The 18,536-nt window shown below is 37.4% G+C and overlaps 1 long non-coding RNA gene across 2 annotated transcripts in view; it reads left to right on the top strand.

Moving 5' to 3' along the window:
- Positions 1–1,276: 1,276 nt before the first annotated feature.
- Positions 1,277–18,536, top strand: part of LOC132239676 (uncharacterized) — a 39,526-nt gene continuing 22,266 nt past the window's right edge. The window contains exons 1-3 of one of the 2 annotated variants that reach the window (XR_009454111.1): positions 1,277–6,136; positions 8,890–9,041; positions 11,693–15,560. This is a non-coding gene — a long non-coding RNA (uncharacterized LOC132239676). Of the gene's footprint in view, positions 6,137–8,889; positions 9,042–11,692; positions 15,561–18,536 lie in introns of those variants that run through there. The other variant, XR_009454110.1, reaches the window with a different exon arrangement.

Raw genomic sequence — 18,536 nt, 5'->3', positions numbered from 1 at the left:
CCTGACCTTATAGGCCTCTGGGCATGGAGACAGGAAGCATTTACTCCTGGGAACCTAGCGGGTGGGCTACTGCCCGTTCCCTGGGGGGTGACTTCCACCCCGAGGGAGAAGCCAGAGTACAGAAGTGAGCAAAGTACCCTCTGCCACCCAACACACCGGTCATTTCAATAGGGATACAGATCCGCCAGTTCACTCCACATATCAAAACCAGTTGTGGATAAAAACAAATTAGCCTTTATGTTGGATTGAAAATACAAATTTCGAGAAAATTTGGTAAGAATCCATAGTATGTTAATTATCTTGAAATACAGGAAATAAGCAGGGCATATATCAGTAAATGACCTGTAAGAAGTCATTTTCCAAATCATCCACCCACCGCTGCTCAATAGCTTTGAGTGTCAAAGCTATTTCTGATGAAAGCTGTTTTACATATTTTTTAAATAAATAGGATGTTGGTCTAACCTATGTAAAATAATGAGAAGAACAATGAAAAATTATCTGAATATTTACAAATCTGTTAGTAATACTTGTTTTCCTTTACACCAGAATCTATCAATTATAAAATATGTTCGCAGTGAAGTCTGGCATCTATGAACAAGGCCTCGGTTAGGAGACCTTTCTCTGCTGGGATGACATGCTCTTTGAGATTAAGGATGGGGCTATGACTTTTATAAAATATATCACTGTGAATGTTTCAGGAACTCAGCCAAGGGTTGTGGAGGTCAAGAATAAATGAATCTTCCCAAGAAAAGCAGGGAGTCATTTCCATTTGGCTGGAGCCAAACTTCCTGAGTTCATATTCCGCTGCTACAGTTGCAGGATTCCAGGCCAGTTTCTGAATATCGCTGTCCCTCGATTTCCTGGAGATGTAAAAGGGTTATATTAATGGACCCATGAGGTTATTGTTAAGGCCAGTTAGTTGACTATGTAAACCTGTTAGAGCAACAGCAGGTCTGTCCTAAGTTATGATACTACTAGAGGCCTGGTGCATGAAATTTGTGCACTGGTGGTGGTGGGGTGTGTTCCTCAGCCCAGCCTGTGCCCTCTCGCAGTCCAGGAGCCCTCAGGAGATGTCCGACTGACGTCCTTAGCGCTGCCACAGTGGCGGGAGAGGCTCCTGCCACCACTGCTGTGCTTGCCAGCCGTGAGCCCGGCCTCTGGCTGAGCGGTGCTCCCCCTGTGGGAGTGCACTGACCACCAGGGGGCAGTTCCTGCTTTGAACATCTGCCCCCTGGTGGTCAGTGTGTGTCATAGTGTCTGGTAGTTCTGCTGTTTGGTCGATTTGCACATTAGCCTTTTATTTTATAGGATATGTTCATAGTAAATGACATATAGGCTCAGCGACTTGTTTCATGCCATGTAATTGGGAAAATCCAGGGCTTGAGCCCAGGACTCTGATGGTGAACTCTGGCTCTCTGTTTAATATGCCAGAACTATCTTTAAGATATATGTTCCTAATATTTAAATAGTCCACTTTGTCAAGCTAGTTGCTGTCTGGGCTCGCATCAGGATGCTCCTATAATGAGATGTTCTTATGAGAGCCAACTTTCTGGAGTCACTTATTCTTTCAAGCACAGATATGTCATTTGACTACTGATGTCCTATAAGATCTATGATCTCGGTGACCTTCCAGAACTTCGGGTAAATTTTCCAGGATTTCCTCAGGATCCCACTGGGATTCTTATCTGTTTTCGGTTGTGATTTGTCACCTCGCCCGTGTTCTCTTGATACCAGTTGCTAATCTTATCTGCACGCCTGCAGCCTGATATTTTCTCTCTGCTTCATTTGTCCTAAACTTGGACAGAATCTTCTCTCAATTCTCTAATGCACCATTAATAAAAGATCATGATGCGATACAATCTTTTCCTAACACTTGGGGTGTATTTCAGGGAAATTGTAGCATGGTGCAGGCAATGTTAAATTTTAATATGGGATCCTTTTGTTGGCCTCCAGCCTGCTGTCTCTTTATAGAAAAATATCTGCCTGTCTCCTCTCACCCCAGTGTGCCAGAAAGCTCAAAATTCTCTTTTGTGTGCCAAACTGAACCCAAAGTCAGCTAGCTTTAGAAATGCCAGTTCCCACCATGGCTCAGTCAAGAAAATAATTGTTAATGTCATTTTATATAAGTTAATTAAATTAGATATTAGGGCCATAAACATAATCATGTTAGACACAGCCCCCTTGGAAACTAATTTTAAAATGCTATGTTATTTTTATGGTTCAGGGAGTTTTGCAGATACAGACCACTTATGTATCCAGTTACAGAATAATATGAAACAATTTTACTATGAAACAGTGAAATCTGGATAGTGAGATAGGAAAGAAATGAAAAGTAACTAATATTTATCTAAGTGGCTTTTCAACAATGTGATTTTTCTCTCAGAGAAACTTTAATGTACAGAAAGACTGTAGTTATTTGAGAGATAAATTACCACTGTTTCATTAAAGTGACAATCATAAGAATGCTTCAGCTTAGCTTTAAATTCATCTCAAAATCTCATTATTCTACTCATATTATTGATAACTTAGTAATTATATTTCTTCAGGTACTTTAAATTGTATCTTCACACATAATATGTTTATTTAATTATATTTTTAAATATTCAAATGCTGACACAAAAAAAGCAAAACTTTCCCAAAATTTAAACAAATCTTGTACACCTAATAAATAAACCATTTCAGCACAGTGAGTCAGGAGTTCTTTAAACCGTGTCAGTATTCTCCAAATTGTTGTCATGATGCTGTGATAGTATTCAGCTGGATTGAAATCTCGACTGATCTTTCAGAATATCTAGAATGACTTCATCAAACATTATAGGCTTCTCAATGCTAAATGTATGCATGTCATTCCAATGATTAAAATTGTATGCCTATTTCTACCATCTATCAAAATAAAAGCATAATATGCAAATCAACCGAATGGCCAAACATCAGAACAACTGTCTGGATGATATTCCAGAACACCTTCCAGATGAAGCTGGGGCTGTGAGGGCTGAGGCAGCCAGGGCTGCGAAGGCCTACTCTTGCAAGAATTTCATGCATCAGGCCTCTAGTTAAATAATAAAATCCATTTGTTTATTTATTTAAACTTCTTTATATTTAATAATTAACCTTTCCAGGATTAAAGAAATGGCCAGGAAATCATGTTATCATATGTAGCAAGTTAAAGGCAGTTATCAGTTCAAAAACTGAGGCTAGAATGTTGAACCTGAGAGAAACTTACACCCAGGATATTTGACTTTCAACATTGATGACAAACCGAGCTCCATGACAAACATCTGTGAACAGGAGATTTCAGTTATAGTTGTGTACTTCTAAAGCATATAAAACACATTATAATTTCCATCCTTGTTTCTACCACACACCACCTTATTTTTCCCAGTTCTTTTTTCCTGTATGGGTTGGAGAAAATCTATAACCTCCTATCAGTGCAACACACACATGCAATCACCTACAAACACACACATATGTACACACATGTACATACGCATTGCAGCTAAGTTGCTTCTTAATCTCTTTATTATGATTGTATTGGATTGTGTATCAATAAAATGTTATTTAGGTCCAGCCAGACAAAAATTCTCATAGATATTTTAATGTACCTAATGGGTTCTGCATACCTCAGGCCTTTTCCTGGCTCTGTGGTCCCCACACTTAAATCATGCTCATGACACATTGATGTGCATGTGGTTTTGCGTACATTAGATGATCTAAGCTTTATAAGTTGAGGGAGGTATATATTTTTATTCTGTTTTCTAAAACTAAAAGAGTGCCTCAGAAATTCTAAACGACGTACGCCATGTCACAGAGCCAGTGAGTGATAGGCAGGGAAGGAAGCCCAAGCTGATCTGGTGCAAAGCTAAGACCTATCCACTACCACATGGGGCTCTGTTCTTTTAATAACCACCATGGGAATATTTATGGAAACGCTATATGCTAGGCACAGATTTTGGAAAAGGTACAAAAGATTTACTCTAATGAGAGGCTATGTGGATAAAGTGGGAGTTACAAACCTATAATGGCTCCAAGTACAAAAAGAAAGGCTGTGGTTAGCATGAAGGAGTAATGCAGTTCATGTCAGTGTGGGTGATGTTGGAGCAGCACTGTGTAGAGGAAAGAGCTGGGCAATCTCAATTTTAATGCTTGGGTTGTTTATTTGCAGTATGACTTGGGACAAGTTACTTCGCCATTCTGGGCCATAGTTTCCCTATTTGTAAAATAAGAATACTAGTATCTACTGCACTGTTTTATTCTAAAAATGGCAGATACAAAGGACACATTAAATAGTATGTGTGTGTTTCCATATGTTTGAAAATATGCGCATTTATAATTTATTTTAGTAAAGTCCACATGTATATTATCTTTTCAATATACGCATTTACTTGTTCTGTGCAGTTCAATAAAGCAATTACTATACCAATTTTTTCAAAACATAATTTTGCCAATACTAGTCCTCTTAGAAAAATGACATGTTTTCTGTGCACACATTTGGGGAAATTATGGAACAAGACCACTGTACTTTACTTAGAAAGTAAAAATATAGCATATGTTAAATTAAGTTTAATATTATCAATTTCCAATACAGAGTATTTACATATTTTTAAGACTTAGTCTTTAATCAAGGACCAAGTCACTTTCTAACATCCAACCCAATTTCTCTCGCTCATAAACAAATATTTCTTTTCTTGATCTTCCCTATTTATGAATGCAAATTTAATGTAGATAGTATTCAATCAAATACACACTTAGGTACCACAACATATTTTTATTTTCTTTTTAGTTGTGTTTTGATTTCTTTTTTCTCTTTAAGGCAAGTCTTCCAAAGCATGGCAATTTTTCTCCAGGATAATGGAGGCCATGTAGCAGGACAGTTTTGACTGACACAGTCTTTTATGCCAAGAATACTTATGTAAAAGTGCTTTAGAGGCGCTTGTTCCCATCTTAATCCCCTCATCAGTGATTTCCTTTGGACCTCTGAATTTCCTTTTACCTGGTACCAACAACAGTAAAATAAAACCACTCAAAGCACAAGAAGGGAACACTCCTTCACACCCCTCCTCTCATTCAACATCTGCTTTCCTCTGCTGTTTGAAGAGACATTTTGAAGAGAAAGGGAATCACAGTAGTAATTTGAACCAGCTTAAGCAGTTTTGATGTTTGATGAAGCCATCTGTAATGAGGATTTCAAATCACCAATATAATCAGTGTTTGCTTATGTTAAAATTCTGTGTCTTACGCATTGAATTTATGTAGTTCTTGAAATCATTTTTTATATTTTTCACTAGCTCAGTAAGTGACTGTTATTTATTGGTGGCAATAAGTTAAATTTTGGCTGGTTAGGGTTTGTATTGTCTTATGTTTTCTGAAAATGTTGAACCTGAGCTAAAAATTTATTTGCTTGTTTATTTAGAATTAAGAATACTCTTTGGCATGACTAGTCACATACATAATCATATATCCAGTATGTAACCATTTGTTAATTTGATAGTCTTTGTACAATGAAATAAATATATCACTATTTTCCTTAATTTCTATCAAGTAACTCCTGCAATGATTACTATATTTCTCTTGAAACATCAATTATTAATTTTCCAGGTTAAATCTTAATTTTTCCACATTTATGGTTAAGCAAATGAAATAAAATCAAGCATAATAGATTTTTAATAAAGGTATATTCTTGAGAATATAAGACAATTAAATTTTCAATCAAAGGAATATACACTGAGTGGCCAGATTATTATGACAGGCCAGATTATTATGACCACCCCATCAATACTTCATTGGGCCACCTTTTGCCTTCAATACTGCGGCGATTCTTCTTGGCATTGACTCCACGAGATGTTGAAAGGTGATGCGAGGAATCTGACACCATGCCTGATGAATAGCACTGTCCAGTTCTGTGAGATTTGATTTTTGTGGAACCAGCTTCCTGGTGGCTCTTTTAACTTTGTCCCACAAATGCTCAATTGGATTGAGGGGGCCACCTAAGCAAGGTAAAGTCTCCCTCATGTTCTTGAAACCACTACTGCACAATATGAGCACCGTGGCATGGTGCATTGTCTTGTTGGAAAAAGCCATCTCCATTGGAATACGCCATCAACATGATAGGATGAACTTGATCAGCAACGATACTTAGGTATGTTGTGCTATTTAGACATTTATAATGATCTGGCCCTCTAGCAACTTCAGTGTGAAATTATAGCTAATTTGCCTAAAAACATCAGGTGGTCATAATAATCTGGCCACTCAGTGTAAATCTGTGCATGTACATCTACACTAAAGAGTTTTATCTCATTGGAAATAGTTAGGGCCAGTTTATATATATTAAGAGGGAATGGGGGGAGGAAGAGGAGAGAGAGAGAGAGAGAGAGAGAGAGAGAGAGAGAGAGAGAGAGAGAATAGGAATTGAACCAGGAAGCCAGATATGTAACTTTTCACTTATTTAGTTATGTCATCTTGATTTAGTCACCTAACTTTTATGAATATAAGCTTCATTGTCTCAAAATATAAATAATGGACCTCAGTTTTCATTTTGAGACTATGAAAAGTTAAGTAGATAAAATGGTTCTCCACTAGATCAGAACTAAGCATCGGTGTACCAGCAGGCAGAGTTTAGTGGCATCTCCTCTATTATCTAACCCAGTAAGGACTATGGACCCAGGTAGGCTCTGAGAAACACATTAGTCACCTTCCACCATTAGGGTAGCAACATGGCAGAGGCACAAGATCAGGGTGAAGCAGACAAAGTTGCTGAAGGAAATCATGTTACAGGGAAGGACAGCATGGCACCAAGAGAAGGCGTAATCCTATATAATAAAAGGGTAGCCCTAACTGCCGTGGTCCAGCCCCAGCGGGTTCAGGGGTCCCCAAAGGCGTAGACGGAGTCGGCGAAGAAGGAATGACACAGAGACAGCATTCAGTTGATCAGCAGCCTAGCCAGGATCTCTAGCCCGGATCTCCAGCGAAGTTCTTCTGTCTCCAGGCTCCGTGTAGGTTCTGTCTTCTTGATTCTGTTCTAAGTTCTGAGAGTTTCTGTCTTGTTACAACTGTATTTATACCAGTTGATTCAATCCTATCAATCTCTATTACAAAGGTTAGGGCATTTCTTATCTCCATTCCAGGGAGAAAAGATTATGTAGTTTAAGCATGATTGTTCGTAGTTAAAGGGATTAATTACCCGCCTGGCACTTCGTTGAGGGGTTTTATTCCCTCCCTAACTTCAGGGGAAAATCCCTACCTGGGGATTCAACCTTTCTCGGAGAGGTGACTTTGGTTAAAACACAGCGCCAAGAAGGTGAGCAAACATATTAAGAACCGTATGCCATATATGCCAGGTCCCTTGAAACAGCAAGGATGGACCGGCTCCCGGCACCTAACCGGTTTGGCTCAGTGGATAGAGCATCGGCCTGCGGACTGAAGGGTTCCAGGTTCGATTCCAGTCAAGGGCATGTACCTTGGTTGTGGGCACATCCCCAGTAGGGAGTGTGCAGGAGGCAGCTGATCAATGTTTCTCTCTCATTGATGTTTCTAACTCTCTATCCCTCTCCCTTCCTCTCTGTAAAAAATCAATAATATATATATATATATATATATATATATATATATATATATATATACACATATATATATATACATACACACACATATATATATATTTTTTTTTTTTAAAAAGGGTAATATGCAAATTGACTCTAACAGCAGAAGGACTGGGAATGACTGGTCACATGACACACACTGACCACCAGGGGGCAGATGCTCATTGCAGGGGCTGCCCCCTGGTGGTCAGTGCGCTCCCACAGGGGGAGCTCTGCTCAGCCACAAGCCAGGCTGATGGCTGCCAGTACAGAGGTGGTGGTGGAAGCCTCTTCCGCCTCCTCAGCAGCACTAAGGATGTCCGACTGCAGCTTAGGCCTGCTCCCCGGTGGCAAGTGGACATCCCCCGAGGGCTCCTGGGCTGCCAAAGGTTTTATGACTGCCAGCTTAGGCCCAATCCCCTGGGGAGCGGGCCTAAGCCATCAGGTGGTCATCCCCTGAGGGGTCCCAGACTGCGAGAGGGCACTGGCTGGGCTGAGGGACCCCCCCCAAGTGCACAAATTTTTGTACACAGGCCTCTAGTGTAGTCATGGCATGTCAAATACAACAGGAGGAAGGGAGAAACTGTCCATTAGAGACAAGGCAATGAATCAAGCATATTCACCAATGGGCATTAAAAATTAAAAGAGGACCTGTCCTCAGGAGAGTACTTTTGGCTCTTCTGTGGTTGTGAGGGACACCTGGGGAGGAGAATGGCAGCTCAGAGTTTCCCAGGTCAACAGGAGAGCAGCACAGACTGGAGGAATGGGGAGGTTTAAGATGCAGGGGAAATATTTTGTGTCCACTGTTCCTTTTTGGGGACTTTTAGTAAAAAGGGAAGACTCAATGTTCCACCTTTCTATGTAAGTGAAATAACCCAGGTCTCCCCACCTACATCTTTCTTCCCTATATGTCTCCTGTTCCATAATGGAGAACACTTCCCTTCTGATACTCAGGTCACCAAAGTGTGGGGGCTTTTCTGCACACCAAGCGATTCTCCATGGCACCGACTAGGTGTCCTACAAATCAACTAGATTCTGCCACCATCTAACGGGAAATAGTTCAGATCCCACATGCTCAAGTCCACAAGACCACACCCTCCCACTGTAAATGCCAACCACAAGAAGTAGGTTCCCAAGTTACCCACTACTTCTGTCTGACTTGGCTATAAATCAAAGGTCCCAGGACCTCCTGTCCCTTTGAATATGATTGATCTGTGTGAGCACAGTGACTGGGTTTTGGACTGTGGAATATGCAGAGAAATAATGGCCTGTACAATTTTCATGTTCTCTCTTTCTCTTTTTTCCTTGTAAGTAGAAGGGAAGGACTTCAAGATGGCAGAGCCAAGGAAGAAAAGCCACTGGGGGCGAGACCCTGACCACATTTGTCTGTGACGTGAGCTAGGAAGCCACTGATCTGGGGGTGTTTGTTCCAGCAGCTGCTGTTACTAATGTTGTTCAATGTAACAGGTATGTTCTTATGTTCAGTTTCTCCTGAATATCTAGATAACTGATGATTGCTTGTTGTTCAGGGATTACTATTAGCAAAATGACAGGAAGAACTATCGGCTGATGGAATAAAAATTGAATACAACTTTTTAATGATATAATTAATGGCTTCATAAAGACTCCTCAGGAGGTAGTAACTTAACAAGTAGGCAGGCAAATCTCTTCAATAACTTGGTAATGGTCAAGATCAGACAGATGCTTTTCAACTTAGAGAAGGAACTAAAAATCTCTCTTAGCAAACACTAGACACAATATACCAGAGTGTCAGGTAATTGCAAATAGATTTAATAACACAGTCCTCACATAATCAAGAAGTAGCTATGATTTAAAGGCTGTTAATCAAATAAAGTATTAGTCTATCATCAGAGGTAGTTTAATCATGATAGATGCAGAGTTCTCTTATGGCAACTGATTTCATAAGGAACAGTGAAATTCTGATTTAAACAAAAAAAGTAAATTCTGCTATGGCAGTGAGGTACAGGTCCTATCTGTAAGTCATACCTGGGCTCTTCAGGTTGCTTGCTTGCTTGTTTGCTTTTTCTTCTCTAACTTTGTTAACAAGGTGAGTGTTTTCCCCTTTTTTGCCACCTGGAGATTTCCTAATTTTCCTCCAAGTCTGGAAGTAACTGCAATTTTCTGCATGAAGCACTCCCAGTTTCTGGTTTTCTTTAGGCTAGGCTGTCTGCTCTCCCCTTTGTGCTGCTGAAACGAATTATACGTGCTTCTTAGCCTTAATACTAACCTATATGATGTACAACTGCCTTGCAGCCAAAGATGTCTCCATTTATCCCTGGAACCTGGAATAGAGAAATAAGTAAATGTATCTGTCCCAGTTATTTGCAGCCCAAATAAGAGTTTGTATCTTTTGTAGTCGATGCTGACACTGGATAATATTCAAACAAAATATAGAAAGAAAACCTCTGATATGTATTGGTATATGTTGGTATCTACAACATTCATATTCTCCCCACCTATAAAGTTCAAAAACTAAACTTTTTGTTACATATATGTAACACCAGAAGCTAGCAAGTGTATGTAGCTACTATTTAGAATGAAAAGTAGAATAGAATATGGCAGCATGTTAGAAACCGCATTACACCACCACTCCAATAAATACACACACTCATCATTGAATTCATAACCATTACATTGACCTGTGTTACATTTTCCCTATTAATTTATTTTTGCATTTTTCTACTTACGTGTGCGTGCTTACTAATAATAGGAAGTATGTTCATTCCAATTCATAGAATAATTCGAAGACAAAATGACTTTTATGGTGCACTTAAAAGTAGATTCTGCCTATACAAGCCTTGAACAAGTATTATTTGTGGTTTTGTGTTTTTTTTATATTATTATTAGTAGTAGTAGTAATATTTAACATGTCTTCCTATGCACTCTGTAGTTTTTTTAGGGAACATATATATAGGTTTGTAATATCTGGACTGTAGGATTTTCAAATATATTCAACTATCCTATATAATGAAGAGGTAATATGAAAATTGACCATCACTCCAACATACAAGATGGCCTGCAGGGGAGGGCAGTTGGGGGTGACCAGGCTGGCAAAGGAGGGCAATTAGGGGCAATCGGGCTGGCAGGGGAGCTGTTAGTCATCGATCAGGCTGGCAGGGGAGTGGTTAGGAGGTGATCAAGCTGGCAGGCAGAAGCGGTTGGGGCAATCAGGCAGGCTGGCAGGTGAGCAGTTGGGAGCCAGTAGTCCTGGATTGTGAGAGGGATGTCTGACTGCCTGTTTAGGTGTCCCAGATTGGAGAGGGTACAGGCTGGACTGAGGGACACCCCCCACCCCCATGCATGGATTTTGTGCACCGGGCTTCTAGTACCAACTAATATAAAACTGTTTACCTAAAGTGCTTGAAGGAGTTTAGATTCTCACCAGCAATAAACAAGAGTATGCTTTGTTCCATTTCCTCACAATACTTGGTATCACCAGACTTTTTCATATTTGCCAAGCCGAAGGGTATTCACTGTATGTTTAATTTGGACTTTCCTGGTGAGTTAAGCAGCTTTCTTTCATTCTTTATGGGTTATTTGAGTTTACGCTTTTGTCAAGAACCTCCTTAAATTCTGGGAAATTTTTGTTGTTTGTCTTAATATTCTTGAACATGAAAGTTCTTTATATATTTTGTATGTAAGTATTGTGTCAATTTCTAGTTCACAAATAACTTTGTCTCGTGTTGTCATATTCTTTATGGTAACATTTAATGAATATTGAAATTTTAAATTCTGTGCAGTTGAATGTATAATGCTTTTTTTGTACTTTCTGTGTTTTGTGTAAAAAGTATGTCACTAACCTATTCTCTGATATTGTCTTTGAAAGTTTTATTTTCATATTTAAAGCTCCATCACTGATTGAATTTTGTGTGTGATATGTGGTGGTAATTCACTTTCATAGCCTCTACTTCATAGGGTTATCCTGGGGATTAAAAGAGTTAACATATTAAATTCTTAGAGGAATGTGTGCAATGTAAATACTCAATATTTGTTAGATATTATAATACTATTGATTTCTATTTTGCTTTCCTGGGCCCTTCTGAATTGCTAGAATATTGGAATTTTATCTCTTTTACCTCCTTTCCCATTCCTTTCAGTTTATATCAGGTGTTTAAGGCCGCCCACCATAGATGTGCGGCTTTCCTAGGAGCCAAGTTCTACCCTGGATCAGGAGCCAGAAAACCCATGAAAATAAACCTGGAGGCTGGCCCTGGCCTCAGAGAGCACCACAGCTAAGGACAGGAGCCAAGACCTGGGCAAGAGTGGTATTCCCTCAGAGGTAACAGCCAACGCTCCAACCAACAATAGAGGGTGACAGGAAAGTGGCAACTTCTTAACACATTTGAGAGGAAACCTATTTGGAACCCAGGAAAGACCAAATCACTTTAAACAGACATTCTAAATCTTTAAACAGTAAAAAAAAAAAAAAAAATAGTGCATTAGGTTTTCTCTCATTCACACCTCTAACTCTGCATTGTTCTTCATGATGATTAAAAGAAAAATCTCTATATGTATGTTAATTACATGAAGGATATTCTTTAGAAATATATCCTATTTTACACAATAGTTATGCATTATAGCATAATTTGGTAAACTAATATTAGGTTAAAAACAAAATTATGAGGAAGGCACAAAGATTTCCCATGTATGCCTGCCCCAGACATGCACAGCATCCATCATGATCAACATCCCACACCACAGTGTTACGTTTATTGCCATTGATACACCTACTTTGACAAACCATTATTAACCAAAGTCCATATTTCACCTTAGTGTTGGTGTTGTATAATCTATGAGTTTGGACAAGTGTATAATGACATGTATCCATCATCATGGCATCATACAGAGTAGTTTCACTGCCCTAAAAATCCTCAGTGCTCTACCTATTCTTCAGTCTTTCCCCTCCCATTTCCTAACAACCACTGATCTTTTTACTGTCTCCACAGTTTTGCCTTTTCCAGAATGTCATATAGTTGCAATCATATGATATGTAGCCTTTTCATATTTTCTTTCACCCATTAATATGTATTTTATAGCTTGATAGCTTATTCCTTTTCAGCACTGAATAATATTCTATTGTCTGGATACACCACAATTTATTTATCCATTTACCTACTGAAGCACATTTTGATTGCTTTCAAGCTATGGCAATTATGAATAAAGCTGCTAAAAACATCTATGTGCAGCTTTCGGTGCAGACATACATTTTCAATTCCTTTGAGTAAATACCAAGGAATATAATTGTCCTAGTATATGGTAACATCATGCTTTCTTTTGTAAAAAAAAACTGCCAGAGTGGCTTTACCATTTTGCACTCCCATTAGCAATGAATACGAATTCCTGTTGCTCTACATCCTTGTCACCTTTTGGTGTTGTCCGTGTTTTAGATTTTGGCCATTCTAATAGCGATGTTTTGATTTGCATTTCTCTGATGACATATGATTTGGAACATTTTTTCATGTATTCATGTGGCCTCTGTATATCTTTGGTGAGTTGTTTATTAAGGTCTTTGGCCAAATTTTACTTTATTTTTTGTTAATTTATTTTTATTGTTGAAAGTATTACATCTGTCCTTTTCTCCCCCAATTTTATTTTTAAGTATATTTTTATTGATTTCAGAGAGGAAGGGAGAGAGAGATAGAGATAGGAACATCAATAATGAGAGAGAATAATTAATCGGCTGCCTCATGAATGCCCTCCACTGGGCATGTGCTCTGCCTGAGATTCAAACCATGACCTCCTGTTTCATGGGTCGATGCTCAACCACCGAGCCATGCTGGCTGGGCTCCCCCCAATTTTAAATCAAGTTGTTTATTTTCTTATTGTTGCATTTAATAGTTCTTTCTGTATTTTGTGTAACAATGCTTTATCTGATGTTTGTGTGTTGTTTTTTTTAATATTTTCTACCAGTCTGTGGCTTGTCTTCTCATTTTCTTGACATGGTCTTTTGGAGAGTCTTTAATTTTAAAGACTAGCTTATCAATCATTTCTTCATGGATTGAGTCTTAAAATGTACTTTTCACCCTAGTTGGTTTGGCTCAATGGATAGAGCATCAGCGTGTGAACTGAAGGGTCCCAGGTTTGATTCGGGTCAAGGATACTTGCCCTATTTGTGGGCTCAATCCCCAGTAGGGGGTGTGTAGGAGGCAGCCAGTCAATGATTCTCTCTCATCATTGATGTTTCTATTTCTCCCTCCCCTTTCCTCTCTAAAATCAATAAAAATGTATTTTTAAATGTATTTTTCAATGTCTTAGAATTAAATGCAAACAGAGGAGAAAGTCAAAAGAGAAAATTAACATTATGATGTAATATATTTTCAATGCCAAAATTACATATAATTTAACTACAAAAAATTTGATGTTTATAGGATTTTATTATAGGAGAGTACACCATTATAGTGGGTTACAGAAATTGTCACACTTAGATGCACTGCTATAGCATATTTTCATCCCAATATTGTAAAGCTAAGAAATAAGCAATTTTGCCCAGGAAGTAAGTGGTGAGGGAATTTTTGCAGCTAATGGAAATGTACATTTTAATAAAGAAATTTTTGTTAGAATTTTTTAATAGTTCTTCTAATGCATCTTATTTAATGGACAGTTTAGGTCAACAAAATCTGGCTGGCTAATTAAAAATTAAACTCTACTTGAAAGGACAAATTTATTTCATCAACAACCTGTATATCAAGACATAACTGTTGTGTTTGGTCTCTTAGGAGCGCTTTGGAGTTAACTTGTACTTGGAGTTGTATAAATTCCTCAATGTTAGGAGATTTGACCTTTTTCTCATTCGATCTTTGAATTTTCTGCCAAGACTGGATGCCTAAAATGACAAACTACTACAAGAAAAGTGTCTTGTAATTTTCTGGCAGTTGCCCAGAATATAATATAGGAAGTGAGACTGAAAAGTACATTCTATGAGAAACCACTGAAGCAATAATTTTTAAGATGTTACTCTAGTGACCTGAAAGACATGATGCAGGTTCAAAATAAAAAAAAAAGATAAAAGAAAAATATTCATGTATCCAGGGAGTAACTTACCAATAAGTTTTGGAACACAGCAGAAAACAAATAAAAAAAACAACAACAACAAATAAAAACAAAACTCTAAGAGAACTAGAGGTCATTTAATGCAAGTATTTTCATTTTAGTCTCATTATGAAAGTTCAAAAATGCATGTTGTTAACACATTTGTTGTTATATGTTACAGACATTGTATAAAATTATGATGATAATTATACTATTTTACATGTTAGTTTACATGACAGAAATCCACTGATTTTCTATAGCTTCTGAATTAATGGTAATGCCTTCTTTATATTTTAAGCAGTTTAGTATTTACATATTTCTTTCAGTTTCATTTATCACAAAGAGTTTCTGTATAAATTTGATTATATTATAAAAGTTCTTTGTACTTATAGGAAATGAATAATTGTGGACCACATCATGATTTTTGTCTTGAATTTTGTTTGCATTTGTAAAATTTGCCTGTGATGTTACCTATGCTATTTAGTGTCACTCTATATAAAGCATGTCTTTTGGAAGTTGTATGATCTATGGCAGTGATTCTCAACCTTCCTAATGCCGCGATCCTTTAATACAGTTCCTCATGGTGTGGTGACCCCCAACCATAAAATTATTTTCATTGCTACTTCATAACTGTAATTTTGCTACTGTTATGAATCGTGATGTAAATATCTGATATGCAGGATTATTTTCATTGTTACACATTGAACATAATTAAAGCATAGTGATTAATCACAAAAAATATATGTGTTTTCCGATGGTCTTAGGCGACCCTGTGAAAGGGTGGTTCTACCTCCAAAGGGGTTGCGACCCACAGGTTGAGAACCACTGATCCATAGTTTTTTCTTTGACTCCATCACAGTCAGAGTTTCTTATTTGTATGTTGTTTGAATAGAAGGTTTTATGTTATTTACAAGTGTTATAAAAATATTTGGCTCAGTTCTGTCACCTGCAATTTATTTTTGTTTCCCTTTTTTTTCCCTTTGATATACACACTTTCTCTACATTACGTGTTTTTTGTTTACTGTTTTCTTCAGTGTCTTGAAGGGTATATATTTTGTTTTAAATTTTACTTGTGGTTATCTTTTACTTTTCAAATGTTTTTTTTAATTTAATAATTATCAATACAAGAATGAAACTGTAATAAGTGATATAATAAATACTTGTAAAAATTCTTTAAAAGCAAACTTCCTTTAATTTCTCCATCTTGTTGTTATAATTTTGAACTTGAAATATTGATTACTGTTTTGCAATATTATATGAATAATATTTTTTCCAGAAAAATTTTGACATTTTACTCAGCTTAGAAATCATGTTTTTCTGGAGTTATTTTCAATTACACCCATTTTAACTGATTTTAAAGCCTGTAATATGTCCATTTGATGGGGATATACCTTTAAGTGTTTTTTAAAAGATGAACTCATGGATGGTGTATTTTCTGACCCCTTTTATATCTCAATCCTTAAAAATCATAAACACCTGTCATTCACCTTCACATAATAATAACTTATTGGCTGTTTAAAATGTTTCTTAGGTCAGATATTTTTTGCATATCCAAGTATTTAGTTTATATTAACCAACTCAATTTTTATTTGCTAGTTTCCTACACAATATCTATGGACATATCCCCTCCCCCCAATTTTATTCAGAAATTAGTTTTTAATAAAAATTATTTGTTTTCTCCTATATTATTCTGGGTTTCCGCAGGAATAATAGAAGAATTGAGGAACTATTTGTAATCACGTAGGCTGGGTTAAGGGAAACCAACGAAAGAAGCCAATAGGGGCAAGGAAGGCAGCGTGACCACTCCCTACCCCCATGGAAGTGTGTGGGCAGAATTCATCACTGCCAGATAGTGGTCCACCTGGAGAGTCAGAGGGATAAGTACCCAAAATCTCAGTGGCCTGCTGGGTCTTGTCCCACCTGACAGAGGCCAAGAATCAAGGGAAGGTGCTGATATGGTCAGCATGGTCATCAGTAATCAGTGCTCATGGGACCTGTTCTAATGAACCAGGGGGAAATCTGAATAAAAGCTCGTGTAATTATTTTCCTTTCTCAATAACTTGTCCCAGTGCTCCTTGTTCAACCGCCCTTCCCTCTTGCGCCCCCCTCCCCGCTGCAAGCAGATGGGAACCGAGGTCTCTGGCAGGGACGCTGGCCAACTGCACCAGCCCCAAGTTGACTGAATTAGAATTGTTTTTAATATGGAAAAAACAAAGTTGAATTTTATTTTTAATATCTCTTGCTCTTTTTCATCTCCAATGTATGATTATTTCATCTAATCCTATATTTTTTCTCTTTGAAAGATCTCATCCCAATTCCATGGCTATCTGAATTTTTATTTTAATCCTGTATAATGATAGTAGGTTATTAACTGACTTTTCTTTATACTCTCCAACCTCTAAACTATTTTGGCTATGGATTAAATTAATCTTCCCAAAACACCATTTCCACTATACTAGTCCCCTGACAAAATCCCTGTAATTATTCCTGTCCTATATAATTAATTATATTACACTCCAAGGACATATACTATTTGGTTCTGATCCACCTTAACTCTTAATACTTCCTATGGGCACATGATATTTTGACACAGCCCTTTTAATACCAAGCACATTTTGAGAAGTTTACTTTTTATGTTGCTAATATAATGAATAAAAAATTGGTTTTGTCAGAATATAAATAACTATAATAACATTCCTTTCTTTTCTTTTAAGTTACCAGTTAATAAGCAAAAAACAACAACAACCATTTAGGTGAAAATACATTCACTGCCTAATGAGAAACTTATACATTATAATAAATATTTACTTAGTCCTGAAATTAACAAAATTATGTTTATGAGATTCTGTGTATAGATGTGAACAAAAATTAGTAAAATTAAGACAACTATTTACAAATGGCTCTCACAAATGTGATTTATGTTACTATATAAACAACAGAAAAATTAAATACTCAAGTATATTCACATACAAGTACACAGAATATTTTGTGTACCATTGCTGTTACTCTACAGAATCTAAGAGAGGATGCAGCATAATAATATCAGAGGAGATGAGGGAATTGTTCGATGTGGGGAAGCACGGGACTTGGTTGTAAAGTTTCTAAGGAGGAATCTCCGAATGGTCAGGGGCCTCAAGGGGGAGCTGGCTGAAGGCGGCAACCCCTGCCTTGACTTTTCCAAACGAGTCTGAGCCCCTGGGTGTTTTACTGGAATCTTTAATCTTTAGATGTCCTTGCTTAAAGGACACTGCAGATGCATGTGTTTTCTCAAGGATGCTTACCCTGCTGACAGTATCTAAGAGTTAATTTTAGTTCAAGCTGTTGTCACAATAAAAGCCTAAGGAAGCAGGTGAACAGGGCTGTTTAGTTTCTCAAGCCAAGCAGTCCCTTAGCCCTCTCTTTCACAGAAATATGGGTCAGTGTAATCATTCATCCGTCACTCAGGATCTGCCGGTCAGCCCCAGTAGTTCAACACATTGAAACTTTATGTTTTCTAATAATAGTCAATGTAAATTCTTGAAAAAATTTAATGTGTTTACCTACGCCAACCCATAACACAGATAGGACTATTTTTGCTAGTAATAGCCATTGTCATACTAAAAGACCACACAAGGAACTTTAAAAAATATTTTTAACTGACTTAAAAGACAATTTGTATTTTAACTTACCACTTAGTAAGAAGCTTAATACTATGTGTGGTATATTTTTATGATTTTTTGGAAAACTAAAGCTCACTCTCTGAGTTTATGAATGTTTTCCAATTTGTTGTTATGTTGCAAATTGTTGTGCTAATACTCTTAATTAATAATACATTAGGTAGATTAGTAATGGAATTTAGGTGAAAGAGGAATGACAAATTTAGTAACAGGTCCCTTTGTAATTATAAAAGTAAAATCTTCACAAAAGCAAAGA

Source organism: Myotis daubentonii, chromosome 8, assembly GCF_963259705.1.
Source record: "Myotis daubentonii chromosome 8, mMyoDau2.1, whole genome shotgun sequence".
Taxonomy (NCBI): Eukaryota; Metazoa; Chordata; class Mammalia; order Chiroptera; family Vespertilionidae; genus Myotis; species Myotis daubentonii.
This window is presented reverse-complemented; position numbering and strand designations above follow the sequence as displayed.